At 52.2% G+C, this 19,607-nt stretch overlaps 1 long non-coding RNA gene across 7 annotated transcripts in view; it reads left to right on the top strand.

The window, feature by feature from the left end:
• LOC104969177 (uncharacterized) overlaps nt 1–19,607 on the top strand; it is a 273,877-nt gene that overhangs the window by 37,490 nt on the left and 216,780 nt on the right. Inside the window, exon 1 of one of the 7 annotated variants that reach the window (XR_009495269.1) lies at nt 2,278–4,448. The exons of the other annotated variants lie outside the window; for them this stretch is intronic. This is a non-coding gene — a long non-coding RNA (uncharacterized lncRNA). Of the gene's footprint in view, nt 1–2,277; nt 4,449–19,607 lie in introns of those variants that run through there. 7 annotated transcript variants of the gene reach the window in all.

The raw sequence follows: 19,607 nt of genomic DNA on the forward strand, positions 1-19,607 counted from the left end.
CTTGGCCCCAGAATACATGAGCCGTTGGACCAAGATCTGAGTTCGTGCCGTGCTGTGTCCTAGGAACCTGGCACCATACTTAGTATTCAGTGTTTCATCATGTTCCTGTTTTATGCCAGGCCCTGTGCTAGGACTGGGGTGCAGCAGTGAGCACCACAGATGAGGCTGCATCCCCAGAACTTAGAGTCCAGAGGTGAATCCTGGGAGCTCAACATGTGCTGGTAGGAGGAGCGATCTAGTGAAGGGTCCAGGAACCCTCCTGGCCAGGGCAGGGTCCCTGACTCTGTCAGCTCCTCTGGACACGGGTGGCAGGACTCAGGGCTGCCCCTCCTGAAGGTGGTTAGGACTAGGGCCCTGATCACTTCTGATGAAAGGGGCTGGCGGGCAGCCCAGGCCTCGCTCACCCAACCTGTTGGGGTTTCAGATTTGTTCCATCTGAGCAGTCAATTAATTAGTAATTGGAGCTCCCATCATCCCGGGCTCTGAGCGAGTTGCAGGGTGCCCCTCCTTCCTCCTTTCCATTCGCTCAAATTGAGCAGCCAGGTCCTGTGATATCATTTGAAACCCTGCCAAGAAGCAATTAACATGCTGTTTGCTGACAAGGATTTGCTGCCGCTTCAGGAGCAGGGGCCGGGATGAGAAGGCCAGTGGCGGGGAGCCGAGCCGTGAGAGCAAACAAAGGTGCGGATGGAGGTGCTGCTACCGGTCTTTGAAAGTTGCCAGGCCAGGCGGGAGTGGCCTTCTCTCCTTGGACCTCCTTCTCTCGCCCCTCCCTGCCCAGACCTGTACACTGCAGGGGTGGCCCTGGATTGTAGAACAGGATGGGTTTCTTGGAAATTCTGATGGCAGTGGCCAGTTACTGAGCTCTTACCAAGTGCTAAGTGCGCTGGACTGAAGAGCCCATTCAGTCCTCACAACAACCTGGAGAGAACCCATTTTACAGGCCAGGAAACAGAGGCACCAGAAACGAAAGGGCTGGCCCCACGTGACCCAGGCAGTAAGCGGTGCAGGAGAATCTGAGCATCTGGAAAAGCCTGCATGTTCAGGCGGGTACCCAGTGTGGATAAAAGGGTCAACCCCTGGGCCCACCGCCAGGTCACGGTGACTTGCTACGGGACGCGGGCTTGATAAATGGTGCTGTTGCGTAATCAGTGGCTGCCTCTGCGGGGTGTTAGGTGGAATCTGGCGGAGTGGCTGGCCCAACCCAGCCTTGCTGACAGAGCAGAGGCCCACGGCAGTGAGGGGCCCGCCTGGGTGAGGCTGAGGGGCAGGGCTGTGTCCCCGTCCCGGGTGGCTGACCCTGTGACAGACCCTGGGGACCCTTGAGGAAGCACCTGCGGGTGGCTGTGTCCTGATCGGAGGGGACTGGGAGGCCTCTCTCGGTGGCTGGGGTCCCCATGCTCTGCTTTCCCACCTTCTCAACAGCTTTGGGGCCGGCCTGTGGGGACTCCTGTCTTCCCTGCTGTTGACTCATCCTGGGTGGAATTATGTACAGAAATTAGTCAATGGAGCCGGTCCGTGGACCACAGGCAGCTCCCTGCAGGCGCGGTGCAGGGGCTGTGCCCGCCTCAAGGGTCCTTCCAGGACCTGGAGCGGTAGCTTCATGGGTGTGTTTTGTGGGGGAGGGGACTGCTCCTTGCAGGGCAATACATACAGTTGGAGGCTGGTGGCCCTGCCCCCTGCCTAGTGGCCTTCCCCCCATCCTCCTGAGAGGGGAGAGTAAGCTCTGGCTTCTGCCGGCTTCCAGAAAGACATGGAGGCCCTGAAACTGGAGGTGCTGGCACCTCCCACCCCAAGCCCTTCCCAAGCATCCCGTGTGCCAGGCACAGAGTCGGGCACTGAGGATTTGGGGGAAAACAGCACATGTAGGAGTCAGAAGAATCTATGCTAGATGGGGCAGGTGTGAGAAATGCGGTCCCACAAGAGGGTTCCTTGTTGATTTCCTTAAGGTAGCATGGACCCTGGGTGACACTTGTGTAGGACACGTGGTGCAAAAGGGCAGATAGCCACAAGGGCACCCTCTGCCTGTTTCCACCATCCGAGCCCGCCCGCAGAGACAACCATGGTTTCTGGGGCGTCCTTTGTGTCCTGCCAGAGATGTGCTCAGTCAAGCGTGCGGGGGTCAGGGCTTGTGCATGTATCTCATCCCTCCAAGCTTTTTCTTTTTGTGAATAGCAGTGTACTCTGTATGCCAATCTGCCTGATTGCTTTTTTCCCCTTTAATATTTGGCACATCTCGACACTCATTCTGTATCAGCTCACACAGAGCTGCCTCGTCCTTTTTATTGGCTGCATATTATTCTGTTATGTAACGAGGCCATACATTTTTGGACCAGTGCCCCATGGATGGGCTTTGTGGTTGCTTCTTGTTTTTTTTCTGTTAACAAGTGACCCTGCTGCAGTGAATGTCTTCGTTAACATGTGCGTGAGCAGGAGAAATCCCCACAGTGGACAGTGGATGAGCTGATCGAAGCAGATACGCATTTGTGAAGTTTGCCTGATGCTGCCGTGTTGCCTCATGCAGAGGTTGTCCCACTTTTCCTGTCTTGGCCGCAAGGTGTGAGTGGCTCGCTTCCCCATATCTCCACTAATGAGGAACTGTATCAACTATGCTGATCTTTGCCAATCTGATGGTTGAAAAGTGGTATCTCATTGTGGTTTGGATCTGCGTTGATACAGCTGTGGGTGGCTGAGCTCTTTTGCATGTGTTGCAAGCCACGTGTAGCTTCCAGGCAGGTTTAAGCAGAGGGCCATGTGAGTGGTGGCGTGACCCTTCACTGGCAGGCCTGCTCGCTCTGCCCACTAACCAGTGCTCACTGAGTGACACACGCTGGTCAGGAAGGGGCAAAAGAGACCTGGGATGGGGTTGCCTGGGCCACTCTGCCAAGGGTCAGGTGAGGAGGGGTTTGCCTGCCTGGAGTGCTGGGGCGACATGGCATGTAATTCACTTCTGTCTAGTGATGGAGAGGAGAACTTGGACTCTTTAGACCAGGGGAAGAGTGGGGGGCAACCTTCTCCCTGACTGGCAGGCAGTTCTGCCTGGAGGCTGGGAGGTAGATGCCTTGCTCTCTAGAGCTTCCCACTCTTGGGACTTAGAGCCAAGGTGGCTGCTATGGGACACTCTGCTCCTCATTGAGCTGCCAGGCTCTGGGCCAGGGCATCCTCGCTGCCTGGAGCTTTCTGTGCTGCAGGGCCCATGGTGGTGGTGGGTGAACTCCACGTGTGTCCATCTGGTGCGTGGACCAGCTCCCACCCCCTGCTCCTGTGAGCTCCCGTGGTTTCAGGCCTGTTCTTCACACTCTGCCTTCTCCTCTCCGTGCCTCCGGCCCCAAAGCAAGGGGGGGCGGCGAGCTCTCAGAGCTTCTCACCCGGCTCCTCCCTGACGCCGATCTCTTCCCCTACTCTCCGACTTGACCGCTGTGGCTCCTTAGTGAACTTCTTCCCCTTGATGACAGTTGTGGGCATGGGACTGCCCACCTAGAAGCCTCCGTGGATAAGAATGAAGTCCCCCCTCTGAGCAGCCCCTGCCTCCAGTTCTCCTCTCCAAACTCCATCTTTGTCCAGATCTGCCAACCCGCCCTCCCCAGACACGCACTGTGCCTCTGGGCCTCTGTCTGATCTGTTCCCCAGGCCTATGATCGTCTTCCTTTACTCAATGCTTACCTCCCCTGAGATCGAAGTCAGAGGCGCTGCCCAGGAGTCATTCTTCCGCCACACTGACCTGCTCTCTCTGCCCAGGGGCCGCTTTGGGGGTCAGTCTCCAGGGGTCCAAGGGATTGGAGTGGCGGTGATGGCTGTGGTCATAGTCACAGCCCACAGGTGTGGTGGGTGGCAGGTGTGACACTTGAGGCTGGGGGTCAGAGCGCGGAGCAGTGCCTGTGGGTACTGGAGGTCGAGTCCCACCTGGGAGAACAAGTGCTCCCTCCTCACCTGGGACACCAGCCTTGTCATCTCGCTGCTGCCGCAGCTGGAGCTCCTGGCCCAGGGCCTGGCAATGTGTAACTGGTGAGGGAGGGGATGAGGGGTGAGAAGGGTTTTGAGCAGAAAAGCAACAGTCAGACCTGCCTGGTTACGAGTCAGTGGACTGAAAGGAGGAGACGCTTCCAAAGGCTGTGTGGGAGTCCACACGGGTGGACCCAGGGGACGAGGGCCTGGGTCAGGGAGGAGAGTGGGGGAGGGAGGGTGGCCCATTCTGACAGAGTCCTCCTGGGGCTCTCTCTGTGAGCTGGGTACAGGCTTGCCCACCAGGTCCGTCCCTCTGCAGAGCAGGGATGGCTGCTTTCTTCTTGCAGGTGTCCAGCACAGCGCTCACACATGGCTAGCACGCAGCAGGTGCCCACTGGAAGGCGCCGGCTAAGCTTGGACCTGGAGCCCTGAATCCTGAGGGAGTCTAGGTGGGGAGGCATTTTCAGTGGGCACTCTGCACCTTTTCTGCTTCACAACCAGAGGTAAGGGCCAGGCAGAGCCAGACGTGGGTGATGGCTTTGGCTTTCGAGGTTTCTGGTGTCATTTGCTGAGGAGGAGGTTGCCATGTAGCTCTCTGTCTGTAAAGAGCCCAGTGCAGGGTCTGGGCACAGCAGGTGCTTAGCCAGTGGGAGCCATTGTGATGGTGGTGCTAGAAGCCAGGAGGAGAGAGGGCTTGGAACCCACAGGAGTCAGAACAGAATGAGGGTGACACCCTGGATCAGCCCCCCTGGGGACTGTTGTGTGGCCTGCGACATCAGCCGTGGTAGCAGAAGGCTGGGCTTGCCACTGTGGTCTGGGGCCTCTCAGGACAGGCTCTGCAGGACTTGGTAAGGATGACTGTTCTTGTGCCCTCCTGACCTGTCCAAATAGATGAGTGTGTGGTCCTGCCCTCAAGACTGTTCTGGGTCCCCGCCGGCTCTGGTTCTGGGTGGACAGGTGGGCTCGAGGCTGGCAGGCAGAGGGGAGAGAAGTCAGGGACAATCTGGGGGCCTGGTGTCTGGCCAGGACCTGCCCTCAGTCCTGTGCCAGGCTGACGTCACCAAGTGTGAGACCCATCACTGGGCACAGGGGTGATGAGGCGGAAGGAAGGTCTCGGGAGGCCAGGCAGCCATTGTTGGCTGGCTTACCTGGATTAGGCTTTTCATGTGGAGGGAAGAAAGAGATCTGCTTTGTCGCAGCCGAGGCATCAGGCTGGAAACACGGTTGGTGTTCCTGGCAATCCCCGGCACTCTCCAGAGCTTATTTGTTGCCTTCCCGAGACACGTCCAGGTGCTCTCTGTTATGATAACAAGTGGTGACACAGAGTTAGCTTGAAATGGGATAAACAAACAGACTAAAAATAACTGGATTTGGGGTGGCTTGGCACCAAATCCAGCTTGCAGGCTGTCGCTGCTCAGCCAAGGGTGAAGGCAGGGATCATCAAAGGCACCACGACCCTCAGAGCCCTGGGGGAGCTGGGGTAGGGTGTGGCTGAGTCCCTCTCCCGTCCCCACTCCCGCCACCATGGAGCTGTGGGCTGCCTGAGGGTGGAGGTGCCAGATGGTGATGAGACCCCGGCGGGAGGGGTATGGTGGGCCCGGATGTGAGCGAGGCGGTTTATGTCTGTTTGGAGGAAGCTGGGCCAATGTTTGGACATCTTTATGGTTTGGGGAGTTTCTTGGCCTCACCCAGAGGAGCCACGGTTGCATCAGAATTGGAGGTCCTGTCCTTGGTGGCTCATGCAGTGGGAGAAAAGAGCCAAGGGAGCCACTCTGGAGTCTGTGGAAAGATGGGGAAGTATGACTGCTTTCTAATCCCAGGCTGCTGCTCCAGACCACCTTGTGCTTCATGAAGGGATTTGCGTGATGCGTTGGAAGACTGCTCTGGGCGAGGCGGAGGAGGAGGATGGGAGTCATACCTGTGCGGGGTTGCATACCCAGGATGGATGTACATCTTGCAGAAGACCTGGCCTGAGGAAAGGCCCATCACAGGGCACAGAGGAAGAGAGTTCTGGTGCAGGACCCACCTCCTCTGCCGTCACTACCTGTCCATCAGTGATGATGCTCTTAGAGATCACAGGCTTGCTTCACCACTGACCCCAGGATTCCCTCCAGCAAACAAACGTCCACCCTGGCAGTCATAGGTCCTGCCTCCCACATCTTTGTTTCTCCTCCTGGCCATGGGGTAGGACTGGGTTTCACTCTCCCCTGATGTTCAGTGTGGCCATGTAATTCGTCTTATTTTCTCTTTCCCTCTGGCACAGAAGTCCAGAGAATATCTAATCTGTCTTCTTGGAACCCAGAGTGAAGACGGCAGGGCAGAAACCCCAGCCGACCTGCAGTGGGTGTGTTGTGTAGGCTTGAGGCTGTTTGTTATTGCAGCATCACCGAGCCCATCCTGATGGTCTAAGTGAGGGAAAATTCCCCATGCCTAGCCTAAGAATCAAAACCTAAGAGCTTAGAAAGGTAGCAAATGGCTTTTCACAGCACCTCTTTGGTCACTAAGTACCACTCCCACTTTAGCACGTAACCCTGTCTGTCTTCATGTGCTGTACGTATTTGCTCAGTCGTGTCCGACTATTTGTGACCCCACGGACTCCTCTGTCCATGGAATTCTCCAGGCAAGAATACTGGAGTGGGTTGCCATGCCCTTCTGCAGGGGATCTTCCCAACCCAGGGATCAAACCTGAGTCGCCTGCATTGCAGGTGGATTCTTTACTGTCTGAGCCACCAGGGAGTTTTATATCTGTTTACAGGCTTATTATGTCTCCCCTCTAGAAAGCCAGCTTCGTGAAGGCCAGAACCCCAACCCTCAGGTTTATATCTGAGTAGCCAGGGTGTACTGCGGAGCTGGTCCAGGATGGGAGGCCCACAAGGACTCGATGAGTCCCTGGATTGGGAGGTCCGAGGGGTGTGGTGACCTAAGGTGGAGACTTGTAAATATACTTGTTTGGTGCTGACAGTGAAGCAGGAGCTTGATGAGTTATTCTTTGAGTGAACGAGCTCTGGTGGAGACGGGATGGGGTGGTGTCACTTCATAATGTGGGAGAAATGGCGAGCTCTCCAGGAGGAGAGACTATGGTACCTCATCTTCTCTGTGCTCCCGGCCAGCTTCATGCAAGGAGCAAAGGAGGAGCTACAGTTTCTGGAGAAAGGAAGAGCGATTGGGATGGTGACTCAGGCCACCCCCTGCCACTCGTCACAGTTCGATTGGTACTGGTTCAGGGAGCAGAGGGTGGAGTGTGAGTGGCTGGACAGGTCTCGCAGGCTGCAGAGTCGAGCCCTGTGATGGGTCCAGAGGGTGTGAGAAACTGCGTGTGTGCGGGTGTGAGAGATAGCATGTGAGTGGATGAATGCTGGGCACCACCAGGACCAGCTTTGCGAGCTCTCTACCCCAGAGGACTCTGTGCTGCCCAGGAGGCTGGGAGAAGCCAGGAGCCCTGGAGAGAGGGCCAGGAGCTTGGAGCAGGTGACCCAGTTCGGGGTGCTAGTAGGGAAGTGGCTCCCAGGCCTGTCCTAGACTGGCATCTGGCCTTTGCGCATCTCAGAACCCAGCAGGCCTGGGCCTTGCTGGGCACCTGCTCTTCTCTGGGATGTTCTTTCCTGGGATATTCTTTCCACGTGGTGACTGGAGGTCTGCTCCCAGCATGGCATCCTCTGTGAGGCTCTCTTTGACCACTAAGAGCTGGTGTCCACCTCCCCACACTGACCCGGACCCCCACACCACCCCTCTGCGCTCACACAGTTCTCAGCTCGCTTCTGTGAGAGTGCCTATCTCCCTGACCATGTCACCTCCTCGCTGGCCTCCTCCCCCCAGCAGATGGCAGGGCAGGGCTCTTATCTCACTTCTGTCTCCTCACTTGCTGCCTGGCATGTGGCTGCCACCCCCATCAGTGACTGTTGATGAGGGTCATGGTGTCTTCAGGTAGCTGATGGCTCTTGGCTAGAAGAGGAGGTGGTCTGATGGTGTGTTGTCAGTAGGAGGATTGAGGCTGGGCCACAGAAGTAATAGACAGGTGTTGGCTCACTAGGAGGAGGAACTTCCCATCAGAGTGTCCTCTAGGGGCCTGGCCACCTTGAGGCCCCTTCCCATCTCTGGAGGTGTGTGAGCAGAGATAACATGACCCCTCTCCATTCCAGAAAAGAAGTGGAAGCATTAGATGTTCCAGCTCTCTGTCAGATTTTACTGGCCCTGCAGTCTGGGGTCTAGAGCAGCTATGGCATCAGGTAGCTGCCAAGGTGCAAAGCTGAAGTGTTGCGGCCCCAGGAGTTCCCAGGTGATACGGGTGTGGTCTGAGGGTTCCGGCCCTGACGGGTGCTCACCTTCTGACCTCACTGAAAAGTGGGGTTGAGTGGCCTCGTCAAACTGCCCAGAGTGCTGAGATGGGAGAGGAAGCGTGCCTGGCCCACGCTGTGTGTGAAAACCCTCTTTCCACAGCAGGTTGGGCAACCTGGGTGAGGCTGAACCATCCCTGACCCCACACCCTGTGGAGACTCCACTCTCCTGTGGGGAGTTTCCTGAGGGGAACACCACCCTGGTCTCCTCGAAAGGCTCAGGGTTCACCCGCCCCCGGCCAACGGACAACCCCCTGGCAGTTGGATGGTCTTATGCCTGGCTCTGGGTTTCCGAGTGGTCCCTAGGGCAGTTGAAGGAGGTGGCATCCCCAGGTGGCAGGTTGTTGGTATATAATGGAGAGCCTGTGGCTCAGTGTCTCCATGATCCACGTGCTTTCGGCTGTGTGGGAAGGCTGCTGTTCTTGGTCCTGGGGGCCTCAGTTCTCCTGCCTGTGGCTTCAGGAAAGGGTGCCCACCTCTCACTGTGGTGCCCCTAACTGTTCATCAGGGCTACTGCTGGATACACATGTCCTGACCCACCTCACCCGGCTCAGCCCTCGTCAGTATCACTGAGCCTCTGTCCCAGGACCTCCAGCTCCTGCCTCAACCTCCCCTGAGCTCTGCCCCTCCTCCCCTGCAGCCTGGCCACCTCGGCCCTAACAATGCCGTGCTTTCTACCTGGGAGCTTTTGTGCACGCAGTGTGCTTGCAGTAGACTCTTGCTGTCAGTGACTGCTCCTCTTGGAGGGGACCGTGTGACGTGATTGAGGGCATGCGGGGCGGATATTTGCAGAAGGTGCGTGTCACCCTTGCTCCTGTGATGGCAGGGCCAGTGCTGCTCTGACCCCATGCCAGCTGAGTGGCTCAGCCTCAGGCCAGGCCTGCAGTGGAAGGCCAGTCACACACCCCTGGGCTTGGCAGACCTGTCTGGCCTTGCAGGAGGTGAGCCACAGATGGGTCAAGTCTTCTCCCTTTGGACAGGCTGTATACCTGTGTGACCTCAGGGTGACCTCACTGCCCCTCTGTGGCCTTGGCTGCTGGCTGGGGTTAGTGGATCTGGCCCATTACCCTGGTTGCTGAGGTGTGCTGAGCTGAAGAGCTGTCTGATCTGCTTACTGAGGTGAGTGACAGTCCCAGCAGAGCAGGAAATGGAGAGGTGTTGAAGGAGTCTCTTTCCCTGTCTGAACATTATAGCTAACGTGGACAAAATGGGGTTCCTGCCTGTGTGTGGTGTGGGTGAGGTGGTCTCTTCTAGGGGCTGCACAATGCTCTGAGCTTTAGTTCTCTTACCCTTTCAGAGCACCTGCTGGGTGCTGGTCCCTATGTAGGACAGACGAGGTCCCGGCCCTCATCAGGGGTCCTGAGGGGATGTGGAGACTCAGTCTGAGGAGTGTGTGTGTGTGTGTGTTAGTCGTTCCATTGTGTCCAATCTTTGTGACCCCAGGGACTGTAGCCCACTAGGCTCCTCTTCCATGGAATTCTCTAGGCAAGAGTACTGGAGTGGGTAGCCATTCCCTTCTCCAGGGGATCTTCCTGACCCAGGGATTGAACCAGGTTCTCCTGCATTTGCAGGCAGATTCTTTACCGTCTAAGCCACCAGGGAAGTACCTAGTGTGAGGAGGGGCGGGAGGATTTGGGTGGCAGGGGTAAGGACGGGAGAGGTATACTTGTCACTGGGTTGAGCCCCATAATGAAGTGGCATCAGCGAAGCCGCAGAGATCCTGGATGCTCCTGTGAGGCTGCCTAACCTTTTGACTTTCGCAGGGACCTGAAAGTTCAGTGAGCCCAGTGAGCTGTGTGGCAGGGTAACATGGCATCATACCCTACAGCCAACGGTAGTATGTAATTCTTAATATATTAACCTAGTATGCTGTTGTAATTGATAGTTTCTAGCTGTATGGCGGTCACATGCATGAACTGGTCTCTCCCTAAACCTCGCAGTCTGAATTAGCCCCTAGCCCTCCCACGGTGCCCTGTCTCACCGTGTGCATGGCCTTCTGCATCACTTGACGTTTAAGTTCATTCATTACTTGCTGCTAGAACGGAAGCACCCTGAGGGTGTGGATGATTCTGGTTACTGCTGTGTCTCCTGAGCCCAGAGCAGGCCCAGCATGGGGTACAGGACTGGCTATTGATCAGTGGTGAATGCATGGATAAAATGCACCCTGGATTTCCTCGGAGTCAGGGGAACTGGGCGTTGTTGCTCTTCCGTGTTCCAAAGGGAGGCAATGAGCCTTGATGAGATGAAGTGACAGGCCAGATCACTTAGCTGGTTGGTGCCAGCACTGGGGTTTGGACTCGTGCGCACGCACAGGTCAGGTGGGTATGGACGTGCCCTGGTTGCAGCGTGTGAGGGTAGAGACTGGCACGCGTAAGGGCTGTGTGTGAGCCGCAGTCACTTTATTGCATGTGGCACGTCTAGATGGAAAGGCTTTGCAGGAATTTTGCTTTATGGGTAATAAAGGCCTTTATGTGCCTATAATGTGGACATGGGTCCAAAGAGGATTCTGCCCTGCTTTCTACCAAGGGGCTTGGCGGAGACTCCTGTGGGGGCTGGAGCTGCTGGCCCTGCTTTGAGTAGACTAGACCCCAGGGAGGAGGAGATGCTGGCTCTGGGCATGGCCTGGGGCCTGCCTGGGGCAGGTTGGTGTCCATGGGGCAGGGTGGAATGGCAGCATCCCTGGGGCGAAATGTAGGTTTAAGCTGCCTCCATGGGAAATGTGATGTTATGTAGCTCATTAAATCCTACAGGAGCAGCGAGGAGAGCTGCTTCCAATTATCAGGATGAAAATTAATGGAATAAAACCTCCAGCCAGGCTGCCTGGTGGTGGATCAGGGAAGGCATGCGCTGCGCGGCCAGGATCGGCCAGGAAATGCTGGGGCAGTCACATAGGTGAGCCAAGCGAGGAAGCACAGACTGTCTGCAAATGATTGGGCAGGGGCGGGGGTCCTTGCTAATCTTCACAGCGTGGTCCCCTGGACCAGGAGGGAAATGGGGCTGAACAGGCAGCTGGACGAGGCTTGATGTGCGGAGCCCTGGGATGGGAGGAGGCCCCTTGGCACCCTGACCAGCCTCTGGGGCTGAACGAGAGGTGGGGTTTGCTTTCTTGCGAGGTGATGTGGAACTGTGTGCTGCCCCTGAGCTTTAGACCTGGGGCAAAGCTGGGATGGAATTTGGGCTCCCTTTTGAGCATGTGCCTGAAAGCCTTGTCCTTGGGGGACTCGGTGAATCTCAGGCGCTGTGACAGCAAAGTGGGGAGCCCAGATGAGCTTGGCTCCTGTTTCCTGTGGATCCTGAGGACAGGCTCAGGCCCAGGTGATGATTGTGCCACTGCTGCTACTCCGAGCGGGTGGTGGTGTCTCGAGCTGAGAGTCCCAACTGAGTCCTGGCCCTCCGGGTGGATCAGAGCCCGTTTGTGCAAGGGAGCAGGTCTGGCTCGTGGCTGCCTTTCCTCCAGCCATTCTCTGCAGGTCTTTCCTGTTGGGACTCACTTTCACAAATGCTGCCTGAGTACTGTCTGCCACCATCCAGCCAGTGTGCACTGAAGGGAGTGGGCTGAAAATTTAGCCAGGTCCACAGTCCACTCTCAGGTGGTCTCCCCTGGCTCCCCCTTGGTTTAGGCCAGTAAACACTCAGTTCATATCGATGATCAGTGACAACCTCAGAGACTGATACTGTATCATCTCCATCCTACTGGAAAAGAAGCTGAGGCTCAGAGAGGTGAAGTGACGTCCCCAAGGACGCACCGCCAGGAGGTTGTGAACTGAAACTGTGACTCACATCAGAGCCGGTACTCTGAGGAGCAGCATTCTGCGGCCTTCTTGGGTAGGTGAAGTAGCCTTCCTTTGAGGACTCTCAGGCCTCCCCCTGCAGCATCGCAGGACTTCTCACGTCACTCTTTGCCGGTGGTGAGGGTGACATTCTTAGCTTCACTTGGCCAGGGAGGAAACTGCTGGTGGCTTGTCGCACTCACACTTAATTGATGCCCATCTATGGAGCATGGCCCCAGGATGATGGGTGTGTTTGGTTGAACTTGTTAAAGTCCTTGGCTGCCAATAGTGTGTCATGGGGCCTCTTGCCTGGAGTTCCCTTCAGTCTTGGGGAGCTGGTTGTTCTGTGTCCAGAACCTAGGTTCCCTAGGCTCCTGGCTTTCTTTATGGGGCTTCTCTTTGCTGGAGGCTGCCCTTGCTGATGGACCACACAGAGTGTTTGGCTGGCAGGGTCTCATGGGTTAGTGCACGCAGCCCTGGATGGAGCGGGCAGTTGGGAGGCTTGGGGCTCGGTCAGCCAAACTGGACTGTTTCCTCGGATTGTTGTGTTATATTTATTTCCACTAATCTACTTCTCTTGCCTGTTTATACACTGAAAAGATCTAATAAAATGTATCTGAGACTAGAGCAAATGAAGACCATTTTGGAAAGAAGCATAAAAGGAGCGCTGTCTTGGAATACTTAGCTAATCTGAGTTGCCCCCTCAGCTCTGAGGTCCTGCCTTTGAAAGCTCCGTTTCTCCTTCCGTTGCCTGTAAAAGCGAGAGTGCGACTTCTCAATGCTAAGCCGAAGCTGGTGGCCTGCCTCTGGGGTGGGGTTTGCACACATGTGCGGATCGAGAGCAGGAAGCTCTTCCTGGCTGGAGGATGCTGGCACTGTAGCTCTTCCATCTAAGGATCCCTGTGGAAAAGTGGGCTGATTCCACCACTTACGTGCCAGGACCCCGGATGCCGAGGCAGGGGAATGCTGCAATCTAAACATTTACATTCTGAAAAATGGGAAATCATCCACTCAGATATAAATTAGCCAGGGCCTGACGGGTTTATTACATCCTGGAATGCTTTCATGAGGCTTTCAGAGGGGTCCATGTTGCAGGCCCAGGTCTCCAGCTGGGCTTGCCTGTGGCATGCTCCTAGGGAGACCCTGCTGGAAGACACAGGCTGGGAAGACTTGTCCTTAAATTCCTGTGGGCCCTGATTCATGTGTGACATGAACAAGGAAACACAGTGCTGCGCCCTGGATGGTGAGGCACCCTGAGCTGTGAGCATCTTAAAGCTGAAGGGGCGAGGTTAGTCCGGGAAAAAACAAGGGAGGAGTCAGACGTGGTGACCCAAAGAGAGGTGCTTGGATGATCATGGGGCAGGAGAAATGTGCTGAAATGTGTACATTTCATAACATATGCAACAGGACTCTTGTTGAGCAGGAAGAGGGCAAGGAAGGAAGCAAGAAACGAGCAGGAAGGAAGGATCACGTGTCCTTCGGGGTTTTCAGACAAGTCTTGGACCGTAAGTCCCGGAGGCTAGGCTGGGTGTGAAGTCAATAGAAGCTGGCTTAACTCCAGCTCACCAACAGTGGCCTGAACGACACTGAGGGAAAAATCCAGGGAAAGCTAACTGAGTCCCACGCTCAGGACATTGAGGGGGTCTTAGGGAGAGGTGGGGAAAACACACAGACCTAACCATAAACACATAATTATAATGAGCCAACTTATTTCTCCCTTCTATAATTATATGTACTTCCAAATCTATGTAGGTATCTTAGCTCTAAGTAGAACAGATGCTGAATAAAAGATTGTGGTGGAGTTTGATGTTAATCCTGAGTGATCTTTGACACCAGCTGTCTTTTTCTGTTTCAGAGTAAGAAGCCCACTTTGTATAGGGGGTTTAACTTGGGAGTCTTTATCCCGAGCAGTGGTTCTCAAACCAGCTTGCATCAGAATCACCTGCAAAGCCCGATACAGCAGAGTCCTAGTCCCACCCATCTTTAGAGTTTGATTCATTAGGTCTGGGGTGGGTCCTGGAAATTTGCATTTTTAACAGGTTCCCATGTGCTGCTGCTGCTGTTAACTGGGGAACCACACTTTGAGGAGCACTGGTCTAGACAGAGAGAAGGGTGAGGGCTTTGGTGGAAGATGATGGATTCTATACAGAACTTCCTTGGGTCTGAGAACTTAACATTTATGTCTTTGATGGAATGAAAGAAGACTCATAGATATCCTTGGAATCATTTTTTGTTTTTAGGAAGAAGCCAGAGCCTCCTATATGGTGGGTGGAGGCAGCTTGCTGCCATGCAGAGCAGCAACTGGCTTTGTGGGTCTACAGATTATTTCAGCAGGTATTTCCCAGGGTCCATTCTGTGCCTGGTCCTGTGTGTGTGACCTGTTGTCAGCATCGGGAAGGACTTGAGCAGAATGTTTTCAGTACAGTTGAATCTAACAAGTGCTTTGCGGGGCGGGTGGGGCACTTCCTTGTGCCCTGTTGGAAGCTGGAGGAGGGATGATGCCGCAGTTGCCATGGGGATGCCAGGGGTCATCCCCTACGCTCTCCCCACTTTGTGCTCGGCTCCACTTTTGGGCCCCAGTAACAGTTCTGGACTCCTCTGGAAGCCAAGGGTCTCCTTTAAAGCCCGTGGGCCACTTTGACACCCAGGTGTGTCTGTGTCCTTTGGGGCCTCCAGCAGACACCTGAGCCTGAATGTCTCTGCCGCCCCTGCACCTCCAGCCAAGCCCTACTGTGTTCTGACCTCTCACTGTGACCAGGTACCATAGGTCTGTTTTGCATCCGCTTGCCACCATTTTCACTGAATGGTAAACCCAAAGCTGGACTTCGGAAACCCATGAATGGTTCTTCCTCCTTACAAATAGGCCAACCCCAAAGCCTGAATGAGCACAAGGAAGGGGCCTGCTGCCGTGTAGCTGAGAGACCACCTGACTCAGAAGGTGAGACAGACCACCTGGGTGCCTGTCATGTGACTCGAGGCACGTCCCTTCTTCCCCTGGTCTGTTTCTCTTCTCTATCAGATGAAGTGTGATAGTGCCTGTCCTGCCTTCTCTCCTCTCGTGGTGATGTCACCACTTTCCCCAAACATGCGCAGATTATTGAGGGTATCAGGGTGACAGGCAGACCTGTAAAACTGTCATGAGGAGGGCAGGTGACCCTCCTGAGGCTGGAGGGTGGGGTGTAGAAGCCCCCTGAGAGAGAGACAAGGGTTAATTTGGAAGTGTGGCATGGCTGTGAGACACAAACTGAGCACCTAGATTCACGTCCCCCTGGGCAATTTACTAGCCCTAGGAATGGGACCATGACTCTTAGGCTGTTTGAGCTTGTCTCACCTGGAAAAAGGAGATAGGGAAGAGAATGTAGCCTACCCGGTGATGTTACGCTCTGTATTAAGATCCAGTGAATGATGCGACATAACAGAGCTTGTTGGAGTGGCTTTAGAGTCAGCCACAGGAGAGTGAGGGAACACCTTTGGATAAAGGAACCCAAACTTCCCGTTCCCCCAAATCATGCCACGCTTGCCATTCACAACTGGCTAGCCTGTGATTACGGGGTAGAGGCAAGTAAAAATGCAAGGAATGTTTATTGAATGAGACTGTGAAGAGGGGAGTTTGGCTCTCCTGGTGCTGGGGTAATTTTTTAATTTAACTTTTATTTTTATCAAAGGAATACATATTCATAGCCAAGCAGTCATAAGCTTATAATGAAAAGCAGCCCACTGCCTCCCACCTCTGGTTTCTGCTTTCTGCTTTCTGGAGGTAACTGTTTTTAATTCTTTTAGTTGTTTCTTTTGATAGTTACCATATTTCTAGATAATGTGCTTATATTATCATTTTCTTGATTTTTTGTTTTAGATGTTATTTTTGACTTTCAGTTATACAAGACGGGGGTTAAGTTTCCCCGCATCATTCTCCTTTGATCAAATAGGTGCACATAACTTCCCCTTTCCCCGTCTTTATGAAGCATGGCTGTACCCAGGTTATGATGGCGTTAATGCCCACCATGGTGTAAACATCCATGTAGTATACTGTGGTCATTTTTCTCTGGATTGTCGTTTTGTTTTCTTTGAAATTAGGTATATAGGAACTGACATACTATTTCATTGCTTGACTTTCTATTATCATTTATCCTTTAATTCTCTGATTAAACTCTAAATATTCTCTGAATATATTCAAATGCCACTGTTAATCTGTTTCATTCTTTCCTTCAGTCTGGATAGTGACTCTGTAGGCACCACTGCTGAGTCCATCCTTCACCTTCACATGGGGACTCTTGCTGGATCACTTGTCTCCTGAGTCCCATGCTTTTTCTTTCTTCCTTTACTCTTTTGCAAGGAGCATACACACCTTCCAGTATCTTCCTGAGAGGGCTTCCCTGGTAGCTCAGCTGGTAAAGAATCTACCTGCAATGCAGGAGATGCCAGTTCAATTCCTGGGTTGGGAAGTTCCCCTGGAGAAGGGATAGGCTATCCGCTCCAGTTTCTTGGGCTTCCTTGGTGGCTCAGACGGTAAAGAATCTACCTGCAATGCAGAAGACCTGGGTTCAATTCCTGGGTTGGGAAGAACCCATGGAGGAGGTCATGGCAACTTACTCCAGTATTTTGCCTGGAAAATTCCATGGACAGAGGAGCCTGGTGGGTACAATCCATGGGGTTGCAAAGAGTCAGATACAACTGAGTGACTAAGCAGACATCTTCCTAAGAAAGGGCACATCGGAGGCAGAAACTTGGAGGCTTTGCATGTCTGAAAATATCTTTGTTTGACTTTTATGCTTGATGAGTAGTTGGGCTGAATATAAAGTTCTAGCTTCTCCTTAGAAACTTGGAGGCACATAATGTTCCATTGTCTTCTACTTCCTATTACTCTGGAGAAGTCAGGTGCCACTCTGTGTCCCCATCCTTAGAAGGTGAGCTTTTCCACACTACTCCTTCCTTCTCCCCTTGCCCCTGCCCAGAAGCTTTAAGATCCGTCTCTTTGTCACGAGGGCACTGAAGTGCACATTTCTGTCACTTAATGTGAATTTTAAAAAATACATTGTTTTGGGCACTAGATGAATGCTTTTAAATTTAGATCCCTAGCTATAGGGATTTGCCTGATATGATTTATTTGATAAAAGTTTCCATCCATTTTCTCCTTCTGGAACTCTTTTTTCTTTTTTTAAAATATTGAACCTCTTTAACTGATCCACTGATTAACATTTTCTCCTTATTTCCACCATTTTATTGTTTTACATTCTAGAGCAGCTGTTCTCAGACCTTTTGGTCTCAGATTCCTTTTTAGTTTCAGGATCTATTTATACTCTTAAAGATCACTGAGAATCACAAAGACCTTTTATTTATGTAGACTATACCTATATTTACCATTAGAAATTAAAACAGAAGTTTAAAATTATTAATTCATTTAAATAAACTCAGTACATGTTAGCATAACTAGCATAATTTATGAAAATATCAATGCATTTTTCAAAGCAAAAAATTAGTGAAAAGAGTGACATTGTTTTATAGGAGCAAGTCTGATTTCATTTAGATGTGTACTTGGAAAAGAGAAGAATATTCCTAATTGCCCTTTCAGATAATTATGGATATCTTCTTTAATATTACAATAGAACTCTACCATGATAAGTTCTCAAAAGTTAGTTTCAATGTGGAATCTGAAAACTTATCAGTAAACATTTTTTTCTGTTATGTTAAAAATCCTTTGCTCTATCTTATACATGGAGTGGATATTACCTATGCCTGATTTTGTAACCTCATTGATTGATCATTTGGCAAATACAAGTGCACTCATCTCCCATGCCAGTAAGGTCATGCTTAAAATCTTGCATGCTAGGCTTCAGCATTACACAAACCAAGAACTTCTGGATGTCCAAGCTGGGTTTAGAAAAGGAAGAGGAACTAGAGATCAAATTGCCAACATTCACTGGATTATAGAGAAAGCCAGGGAATTTCAGAGAAACGTCTGTCTCCGTTTCATCAGCTACGCTAAAGCCTTTGACTGTGTGGATCACGACAAACTGTGGAAAGCTTAGAGAGATAGGAATACCAGGCCATCTTACCTGTCTCCTGAGAAACCTGTATGTGGGTCAATGAGCAACAGTTAGAAGCCTGTATGGAAAACTGATTGGTTCAAGGTTGAGAAAGGAGTACGACAGGGCTGTCTGCTGCCACCCTGTTTGTTTAACCTGTATGGTGAGCACATCATGAGAAATGCTGGGCTGGATGAGTTACAAGCTGGAATCAAGATAGGCGGGAGAAACATCAACAATCTCAGATACACGGATGACACCACTCTAATGGCAGAAAGCAAAGAGGAACTAAAGAGCCTCTTGATGAGGGTGAAGAAGAGCCAGCTTAAGACTAAATATTAAAAAAGCTAAGATCATGGCATCTGGTCTCATTACTGAATGGCAAATCGAAGGCGAAAAGGTGGAAGTAGTGACAGATTTCCTCTTCTTGGGCTCCAAAATCACTGTAGATGGTGACCACAGCCATGAAATCAGAAGATGATTGCTTCTTGGCAAGAAAATGATGACAAACCTAGACAATGTGTTGAAAAGCAGAGACATTTTTCTGCCGACAAAGGTCCATATAGTCAAGGCTATGATCTTCCCAGTGGTCACATATGGTTGTGGGAGCTGGACCATATAGGCAGATGGTCTGAGAAAGAAGGCAGAATGTCAAAGAATTGATGTCTTCAAACTGTGGTGTTGGAGAAGACTCTTGAGAGTCCCTTGGACAGCAAGGAGATCAAACCAGTGAATCTTAAGGGAGTTCAACCCTGAATATTCCCTGGAAGAACTGTTGCTGAAGCTGAAGCTCCAGTATTTTGGTCATCTGATGTGCAAAGACGACTCATTGGAAAAGTCTCTAATGCTGGGAAAGATTGAGGGCAGAAGGAGATGAGGGCATCAGAAGATGAGATGACTGAATGGCATCACCTATGCAATGAATATGAATTTGGGCAAACTCTAGGAGATGGTGAGGACAGGGAGGCCTGGTGTGCTACAGTCCATGGGGTCACAAAGAGTCGGACATGACTGGGTGACTGAACAAAAGCTCACTGAGTTACAGAGATCTTTGAAATGTTGACACATTTCTTTATACAATATCACATAACTCAATTTGTGAATATCACTGATCTCAACAGAAGAGTGTGCTCTCAAGATGATGGTATTAGATGAGTTTCCTAAGATTCTAATTTTGCTTGAAAGCTCAGATTTTATTGTAACTAACAAGTATTACCAGGTATGTTCCTCAAATTGGAAGATTTCCTTTGTTAATTTTTGAGAGAAGATTTGCTGATGTGGAGTTTTTACTTCGAGTGTGTGACAGTGAAGAATAGTGACTATTTGTGCAGTTTGCTGCCACCCCCTTGATTTCTGTTAAGACCCAGAAGTTTTACCCACAATTGCTCTGGCACCATCAGTGTAAATGTCAGCTCAGTGGAAAAGGTGAATAATGACTTAGTAGTATTGCAAAATTGGAGAAGGAAATGGCAACCCACTCCAGTGTTCTTGCTGGAGAATCCCAGGGACGGGGGAGCCTGGTGGGCTGCCGTCCA

The sequence above is a fragment of the Bos taurus genome, chromosome 7, assembly GCF_002263795.3.
Source record: "Bos taurus isolate L1 Dominette 01449 registration number 42190680 breed Hereford chromosome 7, ARS-UCD2.0, whole genome shotgun sequence".
NCBI lineage: Eukaryota > Metazoa > Chordata > Mammalia > Artiodactyla > Bovidae > Bos > Bos taurus.